Raw genomic sequence first — 7453 nt, 5'->3', positions numbered from 1 at the left:
GTTGCTAAATAATTTTTTAAAAATAAAGGATTCAAGTTTCTAACTCTACCCAAAATGGAGTAACTCACTGCAAACTATGGATACCACAAAGTGCAACTAAAAACCACAAACAAAATACAAATACTGATCTATCGAAAATAACAGCAAGCAGACCACAGTGCATTTCTTGTTTTGTTTTGTTTTTTTCTGTTTTGTTTTGTGTTTTTCTTTTATCTCCAGCTTTGACCCAAGCATAGGCTGGCTAAGGCAGGTCACTGAACAATACAAATGGACAACAAAATCTTAAGAAGAGACTGTCCTTATCAACAGAGAACTGGAACACTGGGCTTCTCTGAGCTTCCAGAGAATGGGAGAAATTATTTTTTCCTCTCTCTCTCCCTCTGTCTCTTTCTCTGTCTCCCTCTCTGTCTCTCTCTCCAGGCCTGCCATGAGGGCTGCCTCAGTTAGAGTTGCACTACATACAAATCGTAAGAGAAAACCCACCCATTAAAGAGAACAGCCATAAAAGGAAGCTCTAGTTGTACAAAGATTGAGGAGGATAAAAATCCTTTTTTTTCTATGCATTTTCTCTCCTTGCTTCACCCTGCAGGTAGGACCAGTCAACAGCACTGTGTGCCAAGGACTGTGCTAAAACTCTGAAAATATTTCTAAACAACAGAGCAAAGGCTTTGAAAGCAAAACTGATATTGAAAAAAGAAAAAAATGAATTAGAGATCCCCAGAGAAAAAGAACCAATAGGAAAATACATATAAATGTACAGGTTCAAATAATGAAAAAGAAAGCAAAGAGAGGAGGTCAGAAAAATAAAAAAGAATAAAAATAAAATAATAAAACAATAGGTCTAAACACATTTCGATTATTAAATTAAGAGATCTAATGACACTAACAGACAGAAATTGCTGGGTTGACTTAAAAAAAAAAAACCAGATCCAAGTGGATTCTGCCTTAAGAAAATTTACTTTAACTATAACGGTATAGGCATATTAAATGAAAGGACAAATATCCACAATGCAAAAGAAAACTAGAGTGTCTCTATTAATATTAAAACAAATCAAGTTTAGAACAAAAAAGTTACCAGGGATAAAACACATGCACACACACACATGTAGGTGAACATATCCAAGATGAACCAGGTACCAATGATGGAAGCACCGAAGCTGCAATGGGAGATCTAGTACTGCAGTCAGATATCAGTACTGAACGGGGTGATGTAGGAGTATGTATACTCCCTCATGTTCATTCAAAGAATAAAAGCCGTATTCCTTTTAGCCTAGATAATATAAATCACAAAATTGTTCATGAATGTCAGGAGCTCTCTTCATCTGTCATTACTACATCTCCCTCATCATTTGAAGAAAACAAGATTGTATTGGAGGAACAAAGTTCCAGAGAAGAAATTAGTTTAATGGAGAAAGTAAAGAAGAATGCGGGCCGGGGGCGGTGGCTCAAGCCTGTAATCCCAGCACTTTGGGAGGCCGAGACGGGCGGATCACGAGGTCAGGAGATCGAGACCATCCTGGCTAACACGGTGAAACCCTGTCTCTACTAAAAAATACAAAAAACTAGCCGGGCGAGGTGGCGGGTGCCTGTAGTCCCAGCTACTCGGGAGGCTGAGGCAGGAGAATGGTGGGAACCCAGGAGGCGGAGCTTGCAGTGAGCTGAGATCTGGCCATAGCACTCCAGCCTGGGTGACAGAGCAAGACTCCGTCTCAAAAAAAAAAAAAAAAAAAAGAAGAATGCTACACCAACCAGGAATACAACTTCTAAAGTGACCAGTAATTTGAGAATAAGAAGTAGATTTGCCAAGCCTAAACCAAATCTTGAGAAGATTTTAGGGACCAACAGGTTTGATGATTATCAGGAAGTTTCCAGTTTCTGTGCAACCAATGAGGAATAACTGGAAACTCAAAGAGAAACAGAGAAAAATGCTTCCAAAGCAACAGAACTAGAAGATAAAAACCTCAGACCAGTTACAACAGCAGAGAATAAAGAACAGAGCAAATTGGCATGTGTACGTGGTATCCAAGGGACCAGGATTTCTCAAGAAGTAAACCTAACTGAGAGAAATGAAAATCAAGAGAGCTCTCAAGAGGCTCACGTGTTGTCAGTTGCTCCAATGGCTTCCTCTGAGACACAGCCCTGCACACTTGGTTTGCCGAGGGGTCTTGGTGAAAATTCTTTTGAAAAGCCCCAGATAAAGGACTCTAAAGGAGACAATGTGCTTACACTTCCTGTGCCAGGGTAAACACCAATAAGTATTCCAGAAGTCCAACAAGAAAATATAATCAGTCCTCAAGACCTAACAGTGAATCCAGTTGCTAATGTACCTCACGATGGAGAAGATGAACAAGCATTTATTTTAACTCTGGAGGAAATCCAACCAATCTCCTTTTTCCATTAAACTAACGGAGAGTAGAAGAAATAACCGAAGCCACCACACAGTTAATGCCAAACCCTTCACTGCCAGCTCCTGTATTGGTCAAATCCGTGAATACTGAAGGGGTGGCATGAGTATTTATTTCCCAGCAACTTCAGTTGGTCAAGATGACATGGGTTTATCTATTTTTGAAAGAGGGGATTCTAAAAAGCTTCCTGATAATTTGGATCTTGTATCTAGGAAGAGATTTCATTGCAGGCTTGATGAAAATGACCACGTTCCTCCTGCCAAAAACTGTTCACTCACTTTAAGAGATGATTGTCAAGCATAGAGCTCCGAGGTGCACTCAAAGGAATTAACAAATGTTTTTGAGGAAACAGGGGAGTCTCGCAAGGGACAAGATACTTTTCCTACCTCAGGAAGCACATTGACTCAAACAGAGCAAGTTGAACCAAAAACCTCCAGAACCTCAAACAGAGCAAGTTGAACCAACTTTTCGGAGTACAGGATCTAGATCTCCCGATACACGCATAGACAAGACTGTGCCTCAGTTACCTCAGAATGAAATGATTGTGTCTGATGAGGAAGAAAGAAGTGACACTGCTCCTAAGTCTGAGCAAATGGACAGCAGAACATCATCTTCAAAAGCCCCACTATCCAGACCTGGCAGAAGACCCTTGGGATGTTTTATCTTTCATGTGTTCAAAGAATAGTTTGGAATCTGATGGACCTACTCAGGTCTATAGTAAGAAACGCCGAAAGCCTCTTATACCTGCACTAAGACAGAATCTGAAAAGATCCAATCCATCCAGTGAAAGCCAGAAAAAGCAGCAGGAGTCCTCTGATCCGCTTGCATCTCCAAGTGTTATTAATACTCAACCTGAGAATATTAGCAGCTCATCAACTCAGGTTTTTTGTGATCAGCCCTTACTGAAAGAAAGACACAAAAGTGGCCAAAAGAGGCCCCTGAAGGGAAGCCAGCCACGGTCTCTGAATATTTCTTCAATGATGTCTTCACTGAAGTGGATGAAACAGAATAAAACAATCTTTTGTCTTTTTCTTTTTTAAATTAAGTCTAGGATTTCCAGAGTCAATTACATCAACAAAACAGTATTCAGAGCAAAACATCGATGTCTATTTTTCTTTAGGTTGATTTTGAATATTTAATGAGCTTGATTTGAAGCTTTTGTAATCGGTGGAAAACATTCCTGAGGTTCCTTTCATTCTGATGGATTTAGCATTTTGCAAAGAGCAAGCCATTAAGACTGCTTTCTCAGACAGAAATAACAACTCTGGTTTACAATTTGACTCTTCCTGTGCTAAGCATACATGGACATTTGGGAATGTTGTGGATATATGTCTCTGTGTGAACTGCATTGCAGACAGATTTGGGGGTTGATTGTATCATATTTAATGTTTAGAAACTTCTTTTGTGAAGATTTATTTTTATTTTTAGAGGAAGATGATGAAGGATGAAGACCTTTTCAGTTGCTTCTAAGTACAGTCATTTTTCACATGATGTTTAAGTCAATGACAGATCGCATATATGACAGTGGTCCCATACAATTAAAATGGAGATAAAAAATTTCTATCATCTAGTGACATTATAGCCATCATAACATAGTGCGTTGCTCTTTTATGTTTAGACCTGTTTAGATACACAGATACTTACTATTGCATTACAACTGCCTACAGTATTCAACACAGTAACACACTATAGAGGTTTGTAGCCAAGGAGTGATAGGCTATACCACATAGCCTCGGTCTGTAGGGTGTGCAGCAGTCTGTACATCTCAGTGTTTGTAAGTACACTCAGCGTCGTTCCACACAAGATCACCTAACAAGGCATTTCTTAGAACATATAGTTAAGGGACACATGACTGTATATGAAAACAAATTGTCAAACTCCACTTTAGTATGGTAAATGTTAGATAACTTTTCTATTATCAGCTGTTTGTCTGACTGAAAAACACATACTTTTTCAGTTTATGGTGATGTAACATGAGTCCTAATTGAAAAACTAGTATTTAAACATAATTATTTCTAAAGATGACACAACAAAGAGCTTATTTATTTTTACATTTTTTATTTAAAAGGATATTCAGTTTTAACTATTTTCACCGCTCAGATTATAAAGAAGGCATTAACAATTTTATGTTTGTCTCCTTTTTCTCTTTACTTTTAAATATATTTAAAATGATATAATGTTTGGCCAGTATATGTTTGGAATACTTTTTTCCCTAAATTTAATGTATTGACTTTGTATTGTGAATTTTTCTGTTTTTCTTATTTCTGGGATATTCTCAGGATTTTCATGAGGGTAGAGGAAACTCAACTTTATGAGACAAATTTTCATACAAAACGCAATCTCCTTTGTACACGCACAGACATATATTAGTTTTTAAAAAGCCAATTTCTTCATAGATTTTTTTACCATTAAATTCTCAAGAAACACTTAGATCTTTAAGCATGGAACACAATCGTGATGTTAAAAATAGAAAATAAGACTTACTGCATGTTCTCACTCATAGGTGGGAATTGAACAATGAGAACATTTGGACACAGGGTGGGGAACACATCACACAGCAGGGCCTGACATGGGGTGGGGGTAGGGGGTAGGGATAGCATTAGAAGAAATACCTAATGCACATGACGAGCTAATGGGTGCAGCACACCAACATGGCACATGTATACATATGTAACAAACCTGCCCGTTGTGCACATGCACCCTAGAATTTAAAGTATAATAATAAAAATAAATAAATAAAAATAAAGTTAGTGATTATCATCAATATGAATTTAAGGTTTTAATTTCAAGATTTGATGATTGACACGTATAATTCTACGATCTACTCAAGCAGATCTGTAGTGGTTCCCTTTAGACTTCTCAAACAGCAAATTTACTCTGATTTTATTTAAGCCTCTTGGATTGATAATATATTATCTCAGGAGTTGGAAACCTTCTGCAAACTATTTTGGGTTTGCAGGCCAGAGGGTCTGTCTGGCAGCTACTCCGCTCTGCAATTTCAGTGTGAAAGAAGCCATGGACAGTACTTGAATGAAGGACTGTTGCTGGACTGGCCTTTTAGTTTGACCGCTATATTAGACCCCAAATTTTCTTACCCTAAGGTGCTGATGTCTGTATGTATGAGTTATTTGTCACTGAAGTCATGAGTTGTGCCTAAAAGTTAGAACTGTGTTCACTGTATTATGTAATGATCAGTATTTCAATTGGGAAGATATTTTAGAGTCTAGATAATTAAGTTTGTATATTGAAAAAATGGTGGCCAGTTTTTAAATTTCTTAACAGAAGAGAATTATGTCTCAGCAGGTATAACAGTAATGCTAATTTATTGAAACTACTGCTATGAGAGCACTTCTTTCTCATTGTCTTTTAGTGAAATTTATGGCTTATCATTTTGTCAGACAGGAGGCTATATAATTCTGAGTAGAAACTGTCTACAAGTAGGCATTTATTTCGTGATTAATCTGTCAGAGAAATCATGGTAGTAAATCACATTGCCATTTTAATACCCTGTTTTTGTAAGTTTTTAAAACTCATATTCTGAAAAGATTTCATTCTCTTAACGTTAGTTTGGGAGTTAGATTGCCATGATTAAACTATTATTTATCCTTGTGTAATAATAATTTTTAACTTTAACAACTGTCTCTTTTTAATACACAATAAGCTAGTTTTATGGAAGATAGAATTTCTTGCTATATAAAGAATACAGGGACTCATTGTATTAGAGAATCAAGTCAGCCAGCTAAATTATCCTACCATTATATCCTTAAACCTAATTTTGGAAAACAGAAAGTTAATCAGTGTATTTACCTTACATGGTGGCAAGAACTATGTTAGGCCTGATTCATGTAAAGAAGATGTTGCAAAGAATTTATTTCATAAATCTTAAAGAAGATATGATTAATGGTTTTCATCTTTTCTTGACTTTTTCTCCTAAACACTTATGTTTTAGCAAGTGATCAACCTAAGGGTTTGACGCCTAATTGTCGGTAAATGGTTGAGGCATGACAAAAATATTAATATCCATTGTTTACCATCATGTTATTTGAAACAAAAGTGCCCGTGTGTACTCTCTTGCTTGACGAAGTCTTTGACAAAAAAAAATCATGTCATTTATAAATTTTCTTGTTCTAAAGAAGTTGTGTTATATATATATGTATATATATAAATTATGTAAGTTATTTTATACAGAAAAAGGATAAAGTAATCAAGAAAACATAAGAGCCTTAAATGGGCATACACCTAACAGAGCTCCAAAATACATGAAGGAAAAACTATTAGAACTAAAAGTTAAAAAAACCCAGATGTGGAAAAACTATTAGAACTAAAAGTTAAAAAACCCCAGATGCGGAAAAACTATTAGAACTAAAAGTTAAAAAAAAACCAAATGACATATTTTTAAATCTCCAAACACCTGGAAATCAAAAGCACCCTTTCAAATAACCAAGGGGCCAAACAACAGATTGACAGAAATTTTTGAAAAATATTTTTTAAACTGAATGAAATGGTGATATAACATATGAAAATCCTTGCTAAAATAGTGCTCACAGGGAAACTTGAGCATTAAATATTTAATTAGAAAATTAAAAGGTCTAAACTCAATCATATAGTTTCCACTTTAAGAAACTAGAAAAAATAAAGGACATTTCAATGAGGCTCATGGGGCTGTGAAGCTAAGAGCTATTAACACTATGACCAAGGACTGAAATTCTCTGTAGGATCCATAGCACTGAATGGTGCAATATTTTCCTGAGGAAGTGTAAGACTTAGTCATTTATAATTATGACATGATAATCCATAATTGTTGATGTGGGAAAGTAAATACATTTCTCAAAGTTTAAGTAGATTTTCTTTTTTTCAAAGGAAAAAAGAAATAGACCCACAGTAAGCAGAAGGGCTAAATAATAAAGATAAGAACCAAAATCAATAAAATTTGAAACAGAAAAACAATGGAAAAAAATTGATGAAATCAAAAGCTGATTCTTTAAAGAGACCAAGAAGAGGCAGTGACCTAGCAAAAAAGACAGGTATATCGCAAAGAAATCTCTGAA

The 7453-nt window shown here is 36.0% G+C and overlaps 1 non-coding gene and 1 pseudogene across 1 annotated transcript; both read left to right on the top strand.

The window, feature by feature from the left end:
* The first annotated feature begins 2116 nt into the window (after positions 1–2116).
* LOC101025268 lies at positions 2117–3445 on the top strand (annotated as a pseudogene).
* Positions 3446–7041: 3596 nt separating this feature from the next.
* On the top strand, positions 7042–7167 carry LOC116271532. Its single transcript, XR_004180159.1, has one exon. It is a non-coding gene; the product is annotated as a small nucleolar RNA SNORA25 (small nucleolar RNA).
* The last annotated feature ends 286 nt before the right edge of the window (positions 7168–7453 follow it).

The sequence above is a fragment of the Papio anubis genome, chromosome 19 (genome assembly GCF_008728515.1).
Source record: "Papio anubis isolate 15944 chromosome 19, Panubis1.0, whole genome shotgun sequence".
Taxonomy (NCBI): Eukaryota; Metazoa; Chordata; class Mammalia; order Primates; family Cercopithecidae; genus Papio; species Papio anubis.
Note: the sequence above shows the minus strand (reverse complement) of the source record. Positions and strands in the feature narration are given on the sequence as shown.